We start from the raw sequence: 23,817 nt of genomic DNA, 5'->3' as shown, positions 1-23,817 counted from the left end.
TTCTTTTCACTTTTGATTCCATTCTCACTTAAGAAGAAAAGTTGAGAAGAAAATTTCCTTAGATATTGGAGAAGAGACGAAAAAGGAGAGAACTTCTTTATTTCTTGTTTCTTTTTCTTTTTTTTCATTTTTTCATTTTTTCATTCTTTTTTTTTTCATCACCCCCAAGGTCCCTATCAGGCTTGCAGCCTAGTGGCCTTTTATCCAACGCTCGGGGTTCCTTTTATATTTTTAGCCCGATGGATTTGTTTTTCTTTTTCCTTTCTTGTTTGAAGAAGATGAAGAAACAATGAGGATAAGAAGAAGAGGATATAGGAGGAGGAGAAGAAGAGTCAGTGATGTTTTTCCTTTTGTGGCACTTCGTCCTACAAAAAAATAAAAACTAGATCATTCGTCCTTCCTCCAGGTCACAGAGCAGTTCTAGCCTTGGTCATCCTTGCCTCTAGTTGGTATCTCACACTTTTTTGACAATGGTTGGTGAATGTGTTGTTAAATTTTCCTCCTTGAATTGCTTTACTCATACCTTGATCTTCAAACTTAGAGTTACTCTCAGCTTCCTAGTCCTTCAACCTCTTTCTTTTTTTTCATTTTTCTTTTTACGTCCCTAAGCTTACTTAAGGCAATTTTTTATTTACTCTTTTAATTTTTAGGCCTCTATGCGTACTTGGGACTTGTCCCATTCTTTTCTTTTTGACTCCTTGGACCCTAACTGCCACGGAGTAGGGTGCTTGAGTAAAGTATGGATCCACCACTTGGCTTATTTGTGAGGGAGGAGCAAGCGATTGCCATAATCTTTTTCAGTAATCTTTTTCATTTGCATCTTTATGTTGCTCTAGGGGAGTTGATGGCCTTGAGGCATGTTGCGAGTCATTGTATAAGGTTTGGGCCTCACTGATTGGCCCTACTATATCATCATTAAGCGAAGGTGCCCCTATCAAGTGATTTGGCAAGATTGTTGCTATGGAGTCTTCTTCATTAGATGGGGTCATCCATATTGGTATGTTGGATGGGATTACCTTCGATATATTCTCATCAGTGGTTGAGGTTGCCCCTAATAGTAAGTTGGTTACGACTGCCTCTATAGCATTTCAATGTGGGCCAATCCTTCTCAAGCAGGTGGATGGGACTACCCCTGCTAGATATTCTTCTTCTCTTGGGATGCCGTAAGTAGTGGAGTCATGCCCCTGCCCATATCTTTTTCTTGAGGTTCTTCATTCCCGATAAGCAAGTTATCCAAAAAGTCCTGTGAAAGTAGCCCAGGTGGTCCCTTTAGAACTTCTAGGGGTTTGAACTCTTTTAATTCTTGCTTAGATGCTTAATCTTCGAGAATGGTCAAATTTGGGTCCTTCGTTTCTTTACTAGGAACTATTGGAACTGTCTCAGAGGATGGTAAGATTGACTACTTTAGGCTCAGTTCTCTGTCTCAAATAGGTTGATCATCGAGGAAATCTGGTGAAAGTGGCCAAGGTGGGCTGGCTTCTTAATATCTTCAAAGGTTAAATTCCTTTCCTCCATTCTTGAATGAATGGATATTCTTTTAAGCCTTCCTTAGAGGATAATTTGACTAAATCCCCTAGGCTTGGCTCCTTAGTTTCTTCTTGGTTTGCATTTTCCAGATTATGGCATTCCCTACCGATGGAGTCCTTGGAACCCCTAACCTCGGAATCTCGGTTGGATTCATTGGTGGCTTGGACAACTCCTAAGTCTTCTTCTGCACTTATTTAGAACATGGGATTGACTAGGCCCTCTACCTTTGTGGTGATATGTATCACGGGGATTACTTGGAATTTCTGTGGGATAATATCTTCAATTGGAATCGAGACTCTCTGTGAATAGCTTTGTTTTTTCTTACTTCCTTGAATGTCATAATCTAGACTAAGGCTATTCTCCTTATGTGGATTGTTTGCCCATGCCCCACTGTCTAGGATAGGTGCGTCTTGGACCTTTTGAGGGTTTGCATCTTCAACTGTGACTGGAATTCTTCGCGTAGTTTGTTCATCTTTCTTTTCTTTGAGTATAGATCGTGGGCTAAGGCAATCCTTGACATATTGTTTTTTAGGTTCCTTAGACACAAGGTCTTGAGTGAGCTCACGCTCATCTGGTACTTTTTCTATGGGATGACTAATTTGGTCCCTTTGTGGACTCATTTCCTTGTCTTGTATTTCTCCCTTATGTGGGTGGCCGTCATTTTTAGGATTCCAACTCTAGGGAATCTCCACACCAAAGTTAGTGTGCTCCTTTCGCAAGTTAGACTCTTCTAATTCTATAATAGACCCATAGCTAAGGCAATTCTCATTTTTTGGTTTTCTGAAATTCCCTAGCAACAGAGGTCATCTTATCATTTCATTCTTCATTTTTGGGTCGGTTTCTTCTAGTGCCCTAAGGGCATATGGGATGATTTCTAGGCTTATGACTGGATCGGTTTCTTCCAGTGCCCTAAGGGCATATGGGATGATTTCTAGGCTTATGATTGGGTCGGTTTCTTCCAGTGCCCTAATGGCATATGGGATGATTTCTAGGCTTATGACATATTGCGGAGAATGCGATATGCTAAGTGAGATTATGAGGAGAGTGGGTTTTGGTGTGAAATGGATCACTTAAATTATGAGATGTCTTTCAAATGCTCATTTTTCTGTCATCATAAATGGAAATCCAAAAGGTTTGTTACAGGCTTCTAAGAAACTGAGGAAAGTGGATTGTTTGTCACGTTTTCTTTTTACCTAAGTAGCAGAGGGTTTTAACTTGATTCTTAACAACATTACAACTGTTGGAAGGTTTACTGGTTTTGAGGCTTCTACTACAGGTCCAATAATTACACATCTGGTATACGTAGATGACAAGAAAATTTTCTATGAAGCAGCTATGGATGAAGTTTGCAATGTTGTTACTTTCTTGAGGTGTTGTGAATATGCATTAGGATTAAAAGTCAATTTTCAAAAGATTTGTTTGTTGGAGTTGGTTGTCCTGAAGAGCTCGTTTCATCCTTTGCCACTCATAGGGGCTGTAAAGTAGAATCTCCCCCAATTAAATATCTGGGACTTCCAATTTCAAATTCAAGATTACCTAGGAGTGTATGAGATCCCATTATAACGAGGTATCAAGTAAGATTGGATTTATGGAAATCTAAATTCCTGTCTTCGAGTGGGCATGTTACTCTGATTAATTCTTCAGAGGTAAATTTGCCCATTTATCAAATGTCATTGCTCTTAATGCCTAGCAATATTATCAAGTTGATTGAAAAGATGATGAAGAAATTTCTTTGGGGGCCTTTGGATGGGGAAAGAAATATCACTTGGTTAATTTGAATAGGGTGTGTATTCCGAAGATAGAGGGTGGTTTAGGCATTCAAAAGATAAAATTGGTGAATATGGAACTTTTAGCAAAATGGTGGAGGTACATGATTTATACTGAGTAGCTTTGGAGGAGAGCGTTGGTTGAAAAGTATAGCATGGATTGAAGTACCCTTTGGAGGAGAGCGTTGGTTGCAAAGTATAGCATGGATTAAAGTACCCTTTGGCAAAGGTGAATAATATCTTATCAAAGATTCGGGGCCAAGTTAGAACATTCAATGCATTTGTATCATAATGCCTAACTCTGACAGTTCTCAACTAACACAACTCCTTGAGGAATTGGAACAGACCTATATCTCTAGAGAGGGAGAATATGTTGGGAAGAGAAAGTGATGGGATTTTTATTATGAAATCCGACTACTGAACATTAATCCATGATTGCTTTCAGTGGTGTAACAAGAGTCTTAATAAGATTTGGAAATGACATGTTCCCTATAAGGTTAAAATTTTCTCTAGATTTTAATGCAAGGAAGAACTCTTGCTGGGGATAATCTTGGGAAACAGGGTAAAATTATGGCTAACATTTGTTTGTTACGCAAAAAAGATGAAGAAAATGGGGATCATTTGTTTCTCCATTGTGAATTTAAAAGACCTCTTTAGAGATGGGCTTTCCATTTGAGTGGAGTCCCTATGATTTTACCATAAGGCCACGCTGATATTTTAGAGCATTTATGTGTTTCAGGAATGCCAAAGAAGGGGAGAAATCTTTGGGATATTATGAAGACTGCATTGCTATAGGAAGTTTGGCTAGAGCACAATAGAAGAACTTTTGAAGAGAAATTTCTATGTATGCAACAGCTACAAGAGAGGATTTTACATAATGTATGGTTGTAGTTCTCAGTTATCAAGGAGGGGACTTGTGCATCTTAAGTGGATATTGTGCTTAATTTGGCAATTATCATGTGGCAGTCTACTAGATCTGCTAGACCTGTGTAAAGCTGGAGTCCACTAGAGAATAGTTGCATCAAGCTTAATTTTGATGGTCGTTCGATGGGAAATCCTAGGCCAACAAGTATTACGGGTTTTATTATAAATTCAGCTGATGATATTCTTTGTTGTTATTTGGGTCCTTATGGTAATTATACAACAAAAGTGGTTGAATTGAGTGCTTTGCTTATTGGCTTTAAAGTGGTGAAAGAGAGAGATCCCCGCTAGTGGTGTGTAGTGGAAGATTCCTAAATATTATAAATTGTTGTAAGAGAAGCTGGAGACCACCATTGACGTTGAGATCACTATTGCTTGAGGTTATGGGTATAGTGGTTGGAATGCATGTTGATTTTCACCATGTTTATAGGGTTGCCAAAATGAGGTAATTGATTTTTTAGTTAAATATGGTGTGAGTGGTTTCGATATTGTAATTCGTGATTCCTTTCAATATAATTATTATTATTACATATATCATCAATATAAAGTTTATGGACTTGTCAAAAATAAAGAATATGTAGATTTATGGAGAGAGACTGAGAGGGAGAAAAGAGAGTGAGGGAGAAAGTAGTCTATGAAAGAAATTTAAAAAGGATAACACAGCCAACCCAACGTTTGTGTGTGTGGGGTGCCTGAACGTGTGTTTGAGAGAGAGAGAGAGAGAGAGAGAGAGAGAGGGGGGGGGGGGCGGGGGGGGGGGGGCGGGGGGGGGGGGGAGAGGGTGGGAGGAGGGGAAGAAAATAAGAGGACTGTTATGGATCACTAGCCATATATGTGGTGGGGTGTTTTGGAAAAATTCAATTTTCATGGGCAATAATGTGAAAAGGAAAAATTTATACGTAGGGTTTCTAATTGTAAACAGGAAAAAGGAAAAATTTATGTGTAGGGTTTCTAATTCTAAATGGGAGTTTGGGGTTTATGAGGGATGGTTAACCAAAAAAATTGAAAAATAAGTGGTTGAAATTGGCATTCTCCAATAATGTTGGGCAGAAGGTGGTCTATACTCTTTTGAGAAGGGGAAGGAAGTTAAAAGTAAATTGTTCTCATAAAGGTTACCTTGACTTTTTCTATCTTTTTGTTCCCAAATCCTCATTTTACCATCAATTGACTTGAGAGGAGGAATTTTTAATATTTTTTTTACTTGGTGGATTTAATATATAGTGACCCATGACTTTTCCTTTCTTTGAAGTCTTCTTCTATGAAACTGTTAGTGTTATGGTTGAATTTTAATTTCTTGCAACTTTACTTCATTTTCCTTTTGGTATTTACTTGAAAATAAAAAATATTTATCTTTGTTTCGCACGTAGTAGAAGGGAAGACACTCTCCTTCAATTTTTTTATTTTTTTTATTTTTTGATATTTAAACCATGGGAATGGAGGGTGGGACATTGCATTGGGGCATTAATTCCCCTAACCATCTATGCCCCAACCCCATAATGGCAAGATATGATCACAAGACCATGGATATGGGTTACAACGTGCTCAAATTTGGACCATTTTTCTATTTGTGCTGATTATCCTTGCACATGGCCCATGCTGATCACCTCTGTATCGTCCCAAGCTTTTGGATATCTCCTAAGAGATTCTTTCGAATACATTGATGTAATCATCTTTTAAGACTAAGGCCACAAGATTATGTAGGGGTGCGGTTTGTATAGAGTCGGGGATCTAAACAATCAAATTGGAGCCCACCTTCAAATAGTTTCGAGAAATGTGGTTTCAATAATGGAAATATTTGTAATAGTTTTAAAATATATTTTCATCTTTAAATATAAAATTTAAAGTTTAAAAAATAGTGTAGAACGAGCAGAAAACTTGAAAAATTTGAAATTGACGGTCCAAAAATGCATTAAAAGATGCACTATTTCCAAAAGTTGAAATCCATTTTTTTTTCTCATATCCTTGCATTTTGATATGGAGATGATCAATTTGATAGTATTTAGGCATCAAAACAACATCGTCTTGTGAAATTTTTGAAGTAAGCTCCAATTTGATTGTTTAGAGCCTAGGCTCTATATAAACTTTTTCCTTATGTAGGACTCCTTTCCAATCAGTCGTAAATAAAATGGTTGATAAAGATATATTCTCAACATTTGCAATTGGTAACGTTTGTCAATGTAAAACTCCAAGATTTAGGGATTCATTAATACGAGTCAATACCAACCCGCTATATACTAAATTTATGAGTCAATGGTGAAGTCAACACGATCATCTTACTCACTATTTGCTCCTACTTTTCTGTATTTTGCATATGAATTATATAACCAACACAGCATGCAAATCGTCTTTAAAACGGGAAAAAAAAATTCAAATTAAGGGTGAATTACCAAAACCCCCAGGTTGGATGTTCTTATCATAATGCCCTGTTGAAAAATCTTTTACACCTAGTATCTCAAAATACATTATTTTCTCACAGATCACCCAGTGTATTTTCAAATTTATTTTTAATAAAAATACTTTTATTAATGACTCTTACAAAAATTAAAATGAACATCCATATTTATCTCTTTTTTTTCTTTTTTTCTGGCTTTAACCCTACCCTTTTATTTATATTCATCTCTCTTTTTCTCTCTTTAAAAATATAAATGAATTTGTTGGCTTAGCTCTATCTAAAACGTGAATACGTATGTTGGCTTCTCTCTAAATCTCTCTTTAAAAGCATGAATAGATTAGTTGGTTTATCTTTCTCTGGGTTGGTTGGTTTCTCTCTCTTTTCCACTTTTATTCTCTCTCAAATGGATCCCAATCCCATTGTCTTTAGAAACAGAAACTAACTCAATTTACATTTTTAGAGATAAATATTAGTAATGAGAATGTAGACCTAGAGAGAGAAAAATGACAAAAAGAGAGATAAATATGATATTGACTTTGTAAAAGTGGCTGATAAGAGCATTTTCATCATTTTGAGTCACCCGAAACAAAAAAAAATTGAAATGTACTGGTGTCAGTGAGGAAAATAAAGTAAGGGGGGATTTAATAATTTTTCCTAGAATTATAAAGACAACATGACAAGAACAATAGTGATACCGTACCTTATTGCGTCTCGAAACTTTGCAGCACCTTATAGAGATGAATGATATCCATGTCAAGCTCCTCGCATAAACAATCCCTGCTTTCACCTCATATTCGTCCGCTGAATCGACCTTGTTACTTAATCTACAACTATCCAACAAAAGTTCCTAATCGCTTACCCAAAGAAACAAAAGTTCTTAATCTCTTTTTCATCATATCGATCTGTGATTCTCTTTTATTAAATTCCCCACTCTTTTCTGGATTTGAAGGTTTGAGAAATATCTATAACCTGAAAAGATCATGAACAATCTCTACATAGCTAGACTCTATGCAAGATATTATCACATGGGCAATATGCATGTTGCCTGTGGGAGGATGGATACACGTACCCATCTGCCACCATCTATCGTCGCCAATGGACGGTGGAGATGAGCAGCTGTTCTGGTGATGGAACAATTACTCACATCCACTGAAGCTGTCTCTCCATGTTGTAAACTCAGGTATTTTATTATATGTTTTCTCTATCATATGAGAAATAAATATAGATGAATCATACTTGTGTTTGGACAATGTAATCTTCAGACTGGTGTGAAAAAGAAAAGAGAGAAAGGAGATCGCCATTAAAACTGTAAACGCGACGTAAGAATGAACAACCACTCGAGAAACCAAAATAGAGAGAGAGAGAGAGAGAGAGAGTTATCAAAAAATGACCAAAACTCTGCAGAGCCCTAACATACGACTGTGGGAACTGTTGAATTGTCTCCACCATCTTTACAGAGCAGAGACATAAATCCACTTGGGGTTAACCCTTGGTTTTTTTTCTTTTTTTCTTTGCAAGCCTACACTTCATTGCATTTTTTTGAAGAAACAACAAAAATTTCATTTTTTGTGGGGGTAGGTGAGTGTTCGATTAATTAGGGGAGAAATGTGGTTTTACTATTAAATAGTATTGAGAAATGTGGTTTTACTATTAAAGATATTTGTGATAGCCTTAAAATATATTTCCATTTTTTTCTTTAAAATTTGCTCTCTAGGAGCTCATCGTGTGCATACTCAATGTACGTGAATTATAGTCCTTTTTGACAGGTGCACCAAACAAACTAGGTGCTGCTCTTCATATCACGCCCTTTGCTACTCATGTTTCTTGGTTCCATTATAAACAAGACGATCTTTATACTTTTCACAACTGCCACATTTGGGCCCTTATTCCAAGCTATAACTGGCGACCTACCAACCACAACATGTGGCCCACAGTGCCCCACGACTACCATGGCTTTTTATAGTAGGCCTGGTTGGTCCGAATCTAAAAAAGTGGAGTGTGAATCACAATGGTGTTATAAGGCCCGGGCCCGTGATGGCCGGTTGTGTCCTGGCCTGACCCTCTTGTTTTTTTATTTCTGTTTTATTTTCTCTTCATTTGGTTGTGGCCAGGCCTGGTCCCCCTAACAAGGCCCAGACCGGCCCTGGGCCAACCATATTGGTACAAGGGCTGGCCCAGGCCCGAAACCTTTGCTACCCTTATTTTTGTGGGTCCACCAAATAGATTCACTTCAAAGGATCCACCACTACTTTCCATAATGCAACAAAAGTTGTTGTGTTCTCCTCCTTTCGTTTTAGATGGATGGTTGTCTTTTTCAACTGTGCATGCCCCATAACCAAAAATAAAAGGGCATACAATGAAAAATAAAAGTAGTACAAATGATATACTGCTGTCCTAGTGTCTACCGTATAGCCGCATATTGTTTATTTTATTTTTTTTTGTAGTTAAGGGGTGTCCTAGTGTCTAGCGTATAGCCGCATATTTTTTATTCTATTTTTTTTGGTAGTTAAGTGGCGAAGGGATATTTACCTATATAGTAATAGAATTTAAGAGACGCGTCCCATTACCTTGATCACTTAGCATTGAGCCTATTCCTACATTTTGACTGCATTTCCTCCATGAAAAACACAAATCATTTTGCATGTTGAACTATAAATGGTCTCTTCTGGCTTTTGGTTATGTGTCAACTAAAGAAGTCTAAACACCATGAACTATGGCATGATTCCTATGAAACACTTTGAGATATATGTATAATCATATTCTAAAAAAAAAAACAAAAGGAAAAAGAGAGAGAAATACGAAAATGTTGGTGATGCACAGTGAATATATTGATATAGTATATTGTTTCTTTATTCAACCCACTGTTATCTTCAAGAACAGCAACGACTGGAGTTTACTTGTACGATTAAATAGGTATGCAAATAATTGGCCCATTAGAAAGGGAAAATTGAGTAGGGGTAAGATTGAAAATCAATAATACTCCCAACAAATGCTAAAATGATTATCTATTATGCTCGAGTCAGAGGCAACAAAAGAGATTTAGGTTACACAGCCTCTAACTTGGGTGCCAAGAGGCTGCACAGTTGTCGGAAAGTCACCATAATTTGAGTGTCAAGAGGAATAAGAAAACTATGCAAGCCCTGAAGCACATTGTGTGTTTGCTAAGTCTAAAGAATCAACAAAAGTTTATGAGAATTTTGTAGACAATGAGATCATTTATTTTTGGTATAAGGTGGTCACAATTAATTTTAGCCATTAGATGTGAAATTGGGTGGTTGCATTTATTCCATTGTCCAAGCTCAAAGTTCAAAAGAATTTTTTCTCAAACTTTGTGATACATCCAAGCTATCAATTTTTACATCTGATGGTTATAAGTAATTGTGACCTCCTTGTACCAAAGATAAATAATCTCCCTTTTATAATATGGGTGAAATGACAAAACGTTATTTACTCGTTTGATCATGAAGAATTATCACACAAAGGTACTGAGCTTATTTCCTCCATGAGTGTCGATATTTTAAAGAAGAAAGAACACATGAGAAACCCAGCAAGGTAAAAATAGGAAATAGCATGCAAAGGGAATGTTAGTTACTAGTCCATAATCACAGGATTATGCCCATTACTAACCTCTTGCATGTTCCAATTTCTAAGATAAATCTTAAATCAATTGGACATTGGGTAGATCAAGGATGCTCTGATGCCTTAGGGAGGGGTACATATGATGTAGTACCAAAGATGATGAGAGGATCACTGCACACTGAAGAAATGTTAGACTCAATGTATTAAGAATAAACTTGGTAGAGGATAAGAATAGTTATTAGACCATGACAAAACATTTTAGTCCCATAACAAAAAATCTTAGTGTCTGCATGATCATAGCTCTGGTAAACCTTAAGGATAAAAACCTCACCAAATGAATGTGCAAAACAATTTAAAACATGGGGATATGAATAAAGAAGCACATCTTACCCAACAAAGACCAAGTTCATTTTTGCACAGAATCGCTATCTTAGGAGGGAACATAGGAGCTTACTAATGGCGTTAGAGTTCCAAGCTCATGAGATATTCTCAAAAGCTCTACTGACATTTTTGACAATATCAGTTCCCACTATAGTGGCAAATTCCTGATGAGATTGATGGAAAGTTTGAAGTTAATACTCAAAAGCGAAAAAAAAATGATTGGAGCTATGAATTAAGACAAAGTTTGATCATTTCTGGAATATTGGGAAAACTTTTATACTTGAATTCTTAAGCCTATCCTAATGAAAATTGGAGATAAGAGAGTGGGTTATAGTTTGAATAGAGAATGAAACTTCCAAAGGGAGAGCTTGAGTTTGGAGAAAGAACTAAGAAGGAAGATTGAAACATTATACATGACTTTCTAAATGAGACTGATTTTCAAAGTTTATAGAGGGATGGAACTCAAATTTCTTTCTTAAGAGTTATTATTATTATTATTATTGTTGTTGTTGTTGTTGTATAATCTTTTGAAATGAGCCAAGTCTAGAATTAAATGAAGAGAGAATACAACACACTGTAAAGAAACCATCGTACCCTTGAAGCAGTTTCTGCTCAGAATAAAGGGATAAGATTGTTCCCCCATTAGGCAGTATCCTTAAGCACAAATCAAATGCGAAAAAAACCATGCCACTTATGGATCTTTGTTCAGATGGCTGATTTTTTGAAATAATTTGCATTTTCCTCGTATGCCAAATATATTTCTGTTCCATGCCTGATCAGATACAATGTACAGTTCTATATTTTTACTTTTCTTTTTAAAGAATTTACAGTCCACAGATCTATATCAATGAAAAGTACATGGACATATGTGTTTTAAGCCATGAGCCTGCATATTTTCTGTTTATTACTTACCCACTGATATTAGAAGCCTAAAATATTAACCAGCCTGCTTAAGCTTGAGCAAGAGCTCAAATATAAGTTATTATTCCTAGGATTGATAGTAATCGTCTTTCGGCCATTACTAACATTTTCTCCTACCATTCGAAGTAATCTTATTACTAAGTATAATTATTCACACTGCTCTTAAAACTATTATTAGTAATTTGTTTCCTAGTATTTCAAATTTTATTATTTTCACTCTTCCTATTTTCCTCTATCATCATCATAATAATAATAATAACGATAATTTTCATAATTATTGTTATTACTAGTATAATTATTATTAGTAGCAGTAGCAGTAGCAGTAGGTTAGGGTTAGGAAGAACCGCTTCCCAACGTTTGGTTTATGGCAAATGAAAAACATGAAGACCTCGTAGCAGCATCAAATTTCTAGAACTTGATGTTCACTTAGGACCATCCCATCCCATGGCATCACGAAATATGTAATAAGATCGAGATCGACAAAACTCAAGAACCATACTTTTAGAATTTATAGCCTATAGTGATAAGTGTCCTTGATTTGGTAATCCTAAATCATTTCATGCCTTATTTCTAATTAAGAAAGCTTTGTTTTTCATAATATTAATTACTCCTTTCCTAATAACAGGTAGATTCAAGGTCGAACAGACAACGAATACAAGGATGATAAGAAGCAGGAGAGTGCTCACGTGGAAGGCCTCGACATGGAAATCACTCACCCAGTCATCAAATTCTTCTATCTCTTATTCCCCTTGTAGCTTTCCGAAATCACCAAAAAAAAACAACGAAAACCTGCAAGAAATGCCTGAAAACATCACGAACAGGCTGTTTGTCAAAAATTCTCGACCGCAACAAAGAAGAAAGCTCAAAATAAGGTGAATCAAGCTTACCAAAAGCTAAAGAGAGGTAGGATTCAGTACTGAGAAAGAGGGTGGCGATGAAGAAGCGTTGAGATTTGGGTTATTGATTTGTAAAGGGAGTGGGTGGGTGGAGGATATTTGAATATCCTTTCATTTATGAAAAGCCCATAGATTCATCATTTTTATAGACCTTTTCCTATATTTTTGGTAAATTAGTAGTTACCATTAGGGCATGGTCCCTTCTAGGTTCAGTACGGTGCCCTTAGTGCCCATGCGTGTGTTGTTTGACTCACGGGTGGATCGCATGCTCTGAGTCCCTAACAACCTCTTCTCCTTTTTCCATTTCACTTTTTTTCTTTCCTTATTCTTAATTAATACAGAGAGAATTGGTTTCCAAAATTTGGTGGGAGGGTTAGATGCGCGCATGGGTCTTGGAAGCGTGGCTCTTCTGCTACCCACCTCACCAAACAAAAAAAAATTCTTGGGTGCTCAGGCCTGTGCTTTATTGTGATAGCCGACGCCGCACATGAGAACTTTGTCTGAAGATGCAGTTTTGTTGTGAGGCTTAAAATCTGTTTTTAATCTTGATTATGAAATTTAAAGCTCAAAAAATCATGTAGATTTGGCTAGGTGAGGACACACCTAAGAACATTGTCAGAAGATGCAATTTTGGTGAGACTGAAAATCTACATAGAGCAGACAGATTTCTACTCTTGATTATGAAATTTAAAGCTCCAAAAATAGTGTACATCAGACATATTTGTGAACACTTGAAATTGGTTTATCCAGACAATGTGCCACAATATACATTTTTTGTCGAATTCGAAATGATGATTGGAGAAATTTCCAATACTATTACTACATTTTCCAGCATGGGTTTGCTCTTATATAAACATTTTCCAATTTCATTTGTTTTTCCCCTGAACCGCTCACATTTTTATTAATTATTTTTCTTCGGGGAGAGAGTAATATACCCTATATGATATATCCTACATAGAGTAGGGTTTCCGACGTTCGATTCTTGAGATATATGGTGGAGAAATAGCCTAGGTTACACTAGAGTAGCTGGGCACTACGGTTTGATCTCGACCGTCGGCCCTGAGGACATATGGAGGATGTACATCCTGTGCATGGTTTCTGAGATGTACCATATGCAAGATGTGTATGGTACTTTTTTCCATTTCCTTTTGTTTTTTCCTCTAGAATGCTCAAAGCATAGAGATATGTACGTTTCTTAAGTAGAATATGGGGCAAGGCTTGTCACGTTCATTTTATTTTATATTTAGCTCCCCTAAACTTAATTTTAGCCTCGAAAACCGGGTTCACCAAAATAAATTAGAATTTTAATTTAGCCAGTAAAGGCTGCATCAATTAAAAAAAAAAGGAGGACGGGCAAGTTAATGCCACCATTGACTCTTTTGAAAGATATTTTCTAATTTTTTACCCCTTCAAAGGATGATTCTCTTACCATTAATTCGGATTCAATAAGATATGACCAAATTTTACTCTGACTACTTAACTAGGTAACCCACCTCTTTAACCTAAGCTTGAGATGGGATAAAAAGACAGTTTGAGGTCCACTCATGAATCTCTTACCATGGATGCATTAATTGATAAGACGCATCAGCTGCTTTAAGATCTCAAAGAAATGAAATGCTTCTTCAAGTCCGTATCAACAAAACAATCTATGTGACCCGATCACAATCAATTCTTGTTTCGAGTAAATAGCCATGGGTTAATTGATAATTCCAATTCAAATCAAATAATTACTTATCAAAAAAAAATTGAATCGAATAATTCGGTATATTTACATTTATAGGAGTACATGTATGTTTATGTTTCATAAATATGATATTTTCTGGGCATTTTTTATTATATCAAAATTGTTATTCCTATTTTGGCATTTCTAATTTTTGGAGTTTAAGCCCAATTAGTCAACAACCATAAAAGGTCTCTAGTCATGAATCAGGTATAGAACCAATGGAGGATGTTTGGATACAATTTTGAATCCGCTATTTTATGTTTACCCCAATTTTTTATTGTTTTTTATGTTTCTCTGCTTCATTAGATGGAATGAAGAAGCAAGTTATGGACTGTTGGGATCATTTTCATAAAAAAAGTGCAAAGGAAAAACTTACTTACTTACCAGGTGAGACAATTTTGCTCAAAATTATTGACAGTTATAGCAGTAAGATATTAAGTTTCATATCTTGTGGATTACAAGATATTAAGTTTTCAATATTGAATTTTCTATTTTGCGGGATTACAATTGTGACGAGATTTATTTCCTAAAAGATAAGAATAAAATAAATGAGATAGTAGTTTACCCTATGTAAACGTAGATATCATTGTTGAACCACATATCTATTTTTCTCTCTCGTTACTATTTTTCTTATTGCAAATTCTACAAAAATCAATACATGTGCTATAAAGGAAAATTACTCATTTTTATTATGTTAAATTTAATAGTAAAAATTTTTATAACTTATCAGCATACATGACCAACTACACATCAAATTAAATTCGGCCAAAAATTAGCCAAATCAACAAAAACAGTCACAAACAATCAACTCCTCTTTCAATAAAGAGAATGGGGTTGTGGTCGTGGTGGTAGTATCGCCTAATTCTTAGTTATAAGTCAGAGCCTCCATTGTCACTTACCCTTTCAAAAAATTGACTCTCCGCAAAACGGGCCTGTAATCCCCAATGTACCCAAGAAAAAACAAAACTCCTCCTGAGAAAATCTAAGTGAAAATGAGTTAGACATTAGATCAACTACATAGCTTTTGCTATAGAGAGATAAGTATATTATAAGGATAAGAGCTGAGAAATTGGGTGCACCTTCCATTTTGGGACACACGACAAATAAAAAAAGGTGCGGTTTGTATAGTGCCGAGGCACTAAACAGTCAAAATAAAGCACACCTTCAAATAGTACCAGAGAAATGTGGTTTTAATATTGAAAATATTTGTGATAGCAGTTTTCATCTTTAATTATAAAATTTGAAGCTTTAGAAATAGTGTAGATCGAATAGATCTATGAAAACCTGAAAATCTTGAAAATTAGCCGTTCAAAAATACGCTACAAAATGCATTATTTCCAAAACTTAAGATCTTTTTTTTTCTCATGTCAATTTGAGGATATTTGGGCATCAAACCAACTGTTTTTAATAAAATTTATGAGGTAGGCTTTAATTTGATTGTTTAGATTCTCGGCTCTATAAATTTTTTCCATAAAAAATAATAATAAATAAATAAATAACAAAGACAAGATGTGATCTTTAGCTTGTATTCCATAACTTTGGGATTTGAAAATAAATTATTTGAGGCCACCTTTGCGCAGAGAGTGGTGGTGTCTTTCTCTTATTTGTTGCCTAGACTTTAGAGAGAGAAAATATGACAAAATGCAAGCTGATACCAGGAAAGGGTAAAGACAAAGAGATAATAATATGTTAAAGAGCGATGTCTTGATATTGATGCGACTTGCAACAGCGAGTACGCCAAGACGTGATGCACCAACTGAGTCCAGCTCTTTGACCTAAAAAATTTACATGGGGGTATGGTTTTGGTGCCTCCGGGAATGCACTCTATTATAGTGAATCTGCCTTTCAAAGTCATTTTCAAGACGTGCGGTTTGTATAGAGCCTAGGCTCTAAACAATCAAATTAGAGCCTACCTTCAAATAGAGTCAATAAATATGGTTTCAATACTAAAAAGGTGTAGTTTGTATAGAGCCTTGGCTCTAATAAATATGGTTTCAATACTAAAAAGGTGTAGTTTGTATAGAGCCTTGGCTCTAAACAATCAAATTAGAGCCTGACTTCAAATAGTTTTAGAGAAATGTGGTTCTAATACTAGAAATCTTTGTGATTACCTTAAATATATTGTCATCTTTATTTATAAAATTTAAAGCTTAAAAAATAGCATAGATCAACAGATCTATGGAAACTTGAAAATGTTGAAAATTGACTGTCCAAAAATACGTTATAAAATACACTATTTCCAAAACTTGAAATCTATTTTTTTTAAATGTCCATATATCTTGATGTCGAGGTGATCCATTTGAAGATATTTGAGCATCAAAACAACCTCTTCTAATGAAATTTTTGAGGTAGGCTCTAATTTGATTGTTTAGAGCCTTGGCCCTATATAAAGTTTTCCCATATTTTTATTATATATTTAAGGGTGCAGTTTGCTCTAAACAATCAAAATATAATGCACCTTCAAATAGTATCGAGGAAATGTGGTTTCAAAACTGGAAATCTTTATGATAGCCTTAAAATATATTTCATTACGGGATTGTATATAATGAGACAATTTATCTATTATTCAATAAGGTCACGGTTGCTTATAATCATGCGATGTGAAACTTGACAAGTTGAGAGTGTCACAAAGTCCAAAAAAATTTCTTTTGGACTTTGTGCTTGGTCAATGAAATAAATACAACCATCCAATTTCACATCTAAAGGTCAAGATTAATTTTGACACATTTTACAAGAGATAAAATGGTCTCGCTCTATACTTTTCCTTTTAATATCTAATTATAAAATTTAAAATTTTAAAAATAGTGTAGATTGATCAAATCTATGTAAACTTGAAAATCTTGAAAATTGACAGTCCAAAAATATTTTACAAGATGCATTATTTTCAAAACTTGAAATCTATTATTTTCGCATGTCTATGCATCTTGATGTCGAGATGATCAATGTGTTATTTTTAATGCAAACGTACAATGAGGAACCGGAAGGTTGGTGAACACATTGAGACCCTTTGATCTTTCATTAATCATTTATGTATCTAACTCTGTGCTTGGCCTGATTCACACCTCAGACCAAGAACAAGAAGAGAGAGAAACCCTAAAGCAAAAATTGGGCATAAAGCATAAGGCATTCCTGCACCACCATGTGTCAGAGGCAAAACGAGAGAACCCAAATGAAGCATCAGCCTAGGAATTTTTCTTTCCAGCGAAAGAGAGAAATCCCAGATTAAATTTCACAAAATTTGGTCCCTAATTTGGGTTTCTATTTTGCTCTGATTTATGGGGTTTTCTATGTTTCATTGGACAAGAAGGCGGGACTGTTTTTCTGTCCTCTTTGTTGGATGAGCAACGTCTCATGGACTTGGCTTCTTGTTTTGGGGAGGCATCATGGATGAGCGTCCTACCTTTTGGGAATGGCTAGGTATAGCATATTTAGTACTACGAACACCGGACAACAAAAAAGCATAAAAGAATAGTCTTTGTTCGGTGTTTGAATTGTCAGGCAGTGGGCAACCTACGAAAAAAATTCAGCACATGGGAGGGGGTTGATTCTCATAATTTCAGGTAAATGACTGCCTCTCTATGTGGTTCTTATGTAATTTGCTCTTTATTTTAAAAGAAAAGTATATGAACGGTTAACCGGACATGGGGCCGGAAGTGATTTAACCGGCCTAACCAATAAACCGGACGATTTAACCGTTCTAACTAAACAAGTCCCGAGCGGCCAAAAATTGTTGAAAAAAATATGCAAATAAAAAATCTACTAAAATATGAAAAGCATATAAATAATTACTAAAACAAAACATATTTAAATGAAGTTAAAAATTAATGAAAAAAATGGATCTTAAAAGTGAGTATTAATGACCAAAATAATTTTTAATATTTGCCATAATAAAAATATATTTAAAAATGTATTACAAATCAAATTTCTTATTTTTAGGATTTTATATATATTTTTCGTCTTTTTTTTTTTAAAGACCTGCCGATCACCAAAACCACCCAAAACCGAAATCGACAAGTGGCCGGTTCTGATCTAACAGGACAGTTATCGGTTAGATCGCCCGGTTTTTCTAAAAATATATAAAGAGACTACATAAACCTTTCCCTATAGAAAGTATGTTTTTAGCCCAATTAATATAGGCCGTTCATTTTGGTGAGATGCTTAAATCTAGGACTTTTTCATTTTCAATTTTTTTGGATGGCTTTATTATCATTAGATGAACAACGTTTAAATAAAAAAAAATGATTTTGAGTTTATAAAGGCTAAGATCTTGAAATTTACAAAATCAATGGTCTAGATTCGTTTTTGGAGGGGACTCATTTTAACTATATCTAGGGTTCAAATTGAACTTTTGTTTTTGGAGGGATTGATTATTGAGATGAAGAGAGTGTGTGTGAAATCTTTGGAGTCATATAAATACCACAAACATGATTTTCTAGAAGCGTCGTTGCATTATACTATGATACAACAGTTGCATTGTAAACCCATGATTTTAGGTTATTTTAGATGGAATGTAGGGTGTGGTAACAATACTTCCTTTTGGCATTGTAGGTGGGTGGGGGAGTATAATCTTAAGTCAGTTTTCCCATAACTGTTTGGGATTGTTACGAAACCTAATATTAAAGTCAGTGAAGCAGTTGAAAGGAGGAGTGATTCTATATCCTGGAACATTTTTGTGGGATATAGTCGTTTGAACAATGTCTTACTCTCTCAGTGGTGTGCGCTAATGGAACTACTGGATAAAATGTATTTTACACCAAGTGCTGAGGATGAAATGGTGTGGGAGATTGAAAGCGATGGTGTTTTTACTGTTAAGTCATGCTATAATTCTCTTTCATGATCGGTAGAGATGGTCCTTTCCCAAGATTGCCCAAGTATGGAAATAGCCAATACCTCGCAGAGTTCAGGTCTTCATCTGGTTGGCTACGCTGAATAAGGTTTTGACTACTGATAACCTGATAAAAAGAGGCAAGATCTTACCGAATGTATGCCTTATGTGTAAATCTGATGGTGAGTCTGGTGTGCGTCTCTTCATTCACTGCCATTTCACGGTGCGAATTTGGTACTGGCCGTTTGGTGTTTTAAATATTAATTTGGCTTGTCCCCAACTTGTAGAGGGGATTGTTACTCAACTGTGCTTACCTCATTTGCCGAAGGTAGGTAGGACGGTTTGGATGATAGCCAAAGGAGTTATTATGTGGGAAGTCTGGAAAGAAAGAAATAGAAGGACCTTTGAAGGGGTCTCTCTGTCCCTGGACATGTTGATTCATTCTTTTAAAACTACAATTTGGTCATGGTTGGCGGTGTTAAAAGATGGTTGGGGTATTTCAAAGGTGGATGTTATGCCTAATTTACACAACATGTTTCTTCTTGATTGTGTAAGGAGTATACTGAAGTGCATCTGGATTGCGCCTCCTATTGGTAGCTGGAAACTTAATTTTGATGTCAGTTCTTTTGGTAATCCTCGGTTAGCAGGCTTTGGTGGAGTTTTGTGTGACTACTTTGGAAACATCATTTTCTCTTATGCTGACCCGTTAGGTTTGAAGATTCTCATTGATTAAAATTATGGCAACAATTGTTATATTGAAGGTGATTCATTGAATGTGATGAGGTGGTGTAATAAGAAACAACGAGTCCTTTGAAAACTTCGATCTTTATGGTTAAAGATTATGGACCTCTTTTCATCCATATCAGTTACTTTCTTTTATATTTACGGTGAAGCAAATTTTGGGGTGGATTCATTAGCAAATGATAGTGCTTATTTACCTTTTTATTATTATATCTAATGTTGTAATTCCCTCTCCTTAGTTTTAAATAAAGTGGAGCTCCTTCGGTAATTGTGCCCTTGGATGCATCTAAAGTCGACCGCATGCGTACCGGAACAATCTGTTGGGCATCCCTGGACACGCGAGTCCACTGACTTTTATGAAGTTAGGACACAACGGACCAATAGTACTCTGTTAGTCCACCCAAAATAGATTCAGGACCAATAGATAACCAATGTCAGTGGCAATGACGTTAAATCAATGATTTTGGAGCACCAAAAATAATACTATTCACAAAACGGAAACAAACTGTTCATATATGGGCCCGCGTACCACCGTCCAACTTTGGTGAACAGCGGTGATTGAAATTCTAACTTCCAATCACCAGTGGGTGGCGCAAGTAACGGCCGCATACTAACCGTGCCCAAATAAAACGAACGGTTCGAGAAAAGGAACGAAGATAAAGTATTTTTAAAATTCAAAATCCGTTTTTCTTTACTGCATCAAATTAAAACAAATAGTTTAAGGAAATATTTTAGGAAAATTAATGTAAATATCTCAAATCTTTACGAATATTTCAAAAATGGGAAAAGTTTATATTAGGTTGCAACCTTAAAATGTAGAATCACATATGCATCTCAAAATTTTATTGGAAATATTGTTTTAATGTTGAAAAAATCCTCTAATCAATCATCTCAACCACGAGATGTATGAATATGAAAGAAAAAAAAAAAAAAATTTGAGTTCTAAAAATAGTACATACACCTTATCTAGACCATCCATTTTGAAGATTTTCATATATTTATAGATCTACTTGATTTTAACTATTTTTAAAATTTAAAATTTTCTAATTAGGTATGAAAATCAATTTTAAGATAATTCTAAAAAAAATTTACAATAAAATCACATATTATGATAAAATTTTAAGGTGCGCCTTAATTGGATTGTTTAAAGTTGCAACCTTATAGAAACCACACCCATAAAAAACTATCCTTGAAATTTTCTACTTTAAGAGAAGCCCCTTTTTTCCTCCTTTTTATTTTATACTTAAATGCTCTTATGGAGTTTCTCATCATCATCATAGCTTTTACCCTTTTAGAGTTTCTAACTTTATTAAACTATGACAAAGTTTTGTTTGGCCGACTAAGTTCCAAACCTTAGTGCCTAAAAGAAAATATCGCACGCTAAGTACCAAACTTGTTTTGAGAATGTCCAAAACAAAGTTTGGTGCTCTAAGTGCAAAATTTTGATAAGTCTGGCACTTAAAATGTCGAACTTTGTTCTCAACACGCCCAAAACAAATTTTAGCACTTAAAGAGTGACAAACAAAAGGGCATTTCGAAAAAACTATAAAAGTTGGGACATCCCAGTAAAGTAGAAAGCTCCAGAGATAGTTTTAAAAATCCCTAAAAAAGGATATTTATCTTAATTTTCCACAGCTTTAAGATAAAGTATTTTAATGTTCATACTATCTTCTCTGTAGGTTTATAATCCAGTTGGATTATCGCCCTATAAAATATTTGGATCTAAAATCCATTTTCAATATAGATTTGAGAAAAGGACCATGTGAATAGCTACATCAACTGAAGCACCAAAAAACTAATGGAATTTGCATTTTCTATTTTTCTTTCTTCATTAAAACGATGGGTGAACTTTTGGAATTTTTAAAAAGAAAAACGAAATAGAACAGTAATTATTTCAGGGGGAAGGATTGCATGAGACCCTCGCACACGGCCCTATACGAACCTACGAATTGTTCGTTGGGCATTCCTCGAGATATGGGTTAATGAGTTTTGAATTTTTGATAAACAAGTTACATATGGAATTACCCGATAATCCCTTTCTTTCTTTTTAACTTTTAAGGAAATTTACATACGGATCGGATTAAATGTCTATTACAACGAAATGACCCAAAATCGGCTTTTTATTACCCAAAAAGACGTAATCTCAAATTTATTTTGTTTTGATAAGTTTGCTTTCGGTTTGATGTTTTAAACATCGGACTACGTACCTTTCAGTTAACTCCCCGGAGATCCCGTTAAGTGCTTTCTCTTATTTTTACTGTTTTAGCTTCGATCCGATAATTTAAACATCAAAACCCTTTACTTATACCCCAACCTCGTTTTTTCTCTTTCCTCACTTTTTTTCTCATACCCCAACCTCATTTTTTCTCTTTCCTCACTTTTTTTCTCAGACTCCCTCTCTCCAGGAACACCCTCACTTGCTCTCGGGCCTCCCTCTTCCTACTCTTCTGCTCTTTCTGCTCTCTACTCTCACTCTAGGGCAATGATTTCATGCAAATGTTGTATAATAAATATGATGTAACAACCTTAAAAAATAATCTTATGGCCATTTGTTTGATCCAAATTTTGAAATATACAATCTTTTCATTTTAATGAATAATCACAAAAAAAGAAAAAATGGAAAACACAGCCTAAAAAGTATTTTTTTAGCCCAATTAACATAGGCCGTTCATTTTGGTGAGATGCTTAGATCTAGGCCTTAGAAGGATTTTTTTCATTTCCAATTTCTTTGAATGGCTTTATTATCATTAGATGAACAATATTAAAAAAGTAAAAAATAATTTTGATTTTAGAAAGGCTAAGATCTTGAAATTCACAAAAATAAGTGATCTAGATTCGTTTTTTGAAGGGACTAATTTTGACCATATCTAGGGTTCAAATTGAACTTTTTATTTGGGAGGGATTGATTATTGAGATAAAGAGAGTATGTGTGTAAAATTTGAGGTCATACACATACCACAAATATGTTTTTCTAGAAGTGTCATTGCATTATACTATGATACAACCGTTGCATTAGATCATTGCTCATCGCTCTATCTTCTCTCTCGCTTTTTATCTCTTTCTGCGGGCATCTGCCCTTATTTCACTATCTCTTAGCATCTTATCAATTTGAACCATGCTTTCTCATTGTCCCTAAATTTCTAAAGTTTTCTACTAGAGTTCATGTTTAGACATCGCAAAGAAATCGAAGTTGGGCAAAACATATCTGTGAGGTATACAAAATGAATTTCAATTTCATAGGTTGATTTCAATAAATATTGGAAAACTTGAGTTCTAAAAGCCTCCTATCTGTGTTTTCTTATTCTTTTTATTTAATACAAAATTGTTACATGTATCATTAGAGAGTCTATTACGTATAAGTAACTAAAATTTCATATCCTTCATTCTGATCCTTATATCCACATGCTCATTTTATATTTTATCAAATTATTTGAGTCAATATCTCTATGTTTCATGTGCATTATGAGAATTGGGAGACGTTAAAATTTTCTATATTCAATTTTTCTTCTGGTGTTTGGATGTACATTTTATGTTTTATAAAGACATTAAATCAATGATACGATGTCTCTTAGGTTTACTGACATTTGAGTGTTCTATTTATGTAATTGTTGAAAATTTTAATATTGATAAGTGACTCGCTGGATTTATCTGTTCTATCATTTTTACACCTGGTCGTATATTCATTATCTTGTGAAATGAGTGACATTCCTTTAAGTAATTAATCTTAATGAATAATTCTAGATACAATTAATGTAGGTCTATTATCAGGTTTTTGGCTTTAGGAGTCTTTGACTATGGCTACCTCACATTGACTCTACAAGGCCATTATTTGAGTCATCATAATGGCTACAAGTGGAATGAGGTTGTTATGTCGTTATGGTGGTTTCTTCGAGAAAAGGCTAAATGTAGGACGGATATACTACAACGGCGGCAATGTGAAAGCTACTATATATAATGGAAGTGACTCATTAGAGCAGTTAAAGATGCATATGGGGTCTACTAGGCATTGTGATCCTAACAATTTGACAATTATATATCTAGAGAATGATATTTTAGTAGAAGTCAAACGAAGAGGCAGATGTGTCATGCATGCTGTTGGTGGCTTCCAATATTCATGCATGTGTTGCAAACCAACTATCCGAAGC

The 23,817-nt window shown here is 35.1% G+C and overlaps 1 long non-coding RNA gene and 1 other non-coding gene across 2 annotated transcripts; both read right to left on the bottom strand.

Annotated features, from left to right (window-relative positions):
• Nucleotides 1-2,000: 2,000 nt before the first annotated feature.
• On the bottom strand, nt 2,001-12,690 carry LOC148782535 (uncharacterized). The gene is made up of 2 exons (XR_016054603.1): nt 12,375-12,690; nt 2,001-12,289 (listed from the first exon to the last, which is right to left on the bottom strand). It is a non-coding gene; the product is annotated as an uncharacterized LOC148782535 (long non-coding RNA).
• On the bottom strand, nt 5,757-5,858 carry LOC148782536 (U6 spliceosomal RNA). The gene has a single exon (XR_016055175.1). It is a non-coding gene; the product is annotated as a U6 spliceosomal RNA (small nuclear RNA).
• Nucleotides 12,691-23,817: the final 11,127 nt, after the last annotated feature.

Source organism: Amborella trichopoda, chromosome 4 (genome assembly GCF_054954075.1).
Source record: "Amborella trichopoda isolate Santa Cruz 75 chromosome 4, AtrichopodaSantaCruz75HAP2 v2.0, whole genome shotgun sequence".
Lineage (NCBI taxonomy): Eukaryota > Viridiplantae > Streptophyta > Magnoliopsida > Amborellales > Amborellaceae > Amborella > Amborella trichopoda.
The sequence above is the reverse complement of the archived record's forward strand: the minus strand, read 5'-3'. Positions and strand labels throughout refer to the sequence as shown.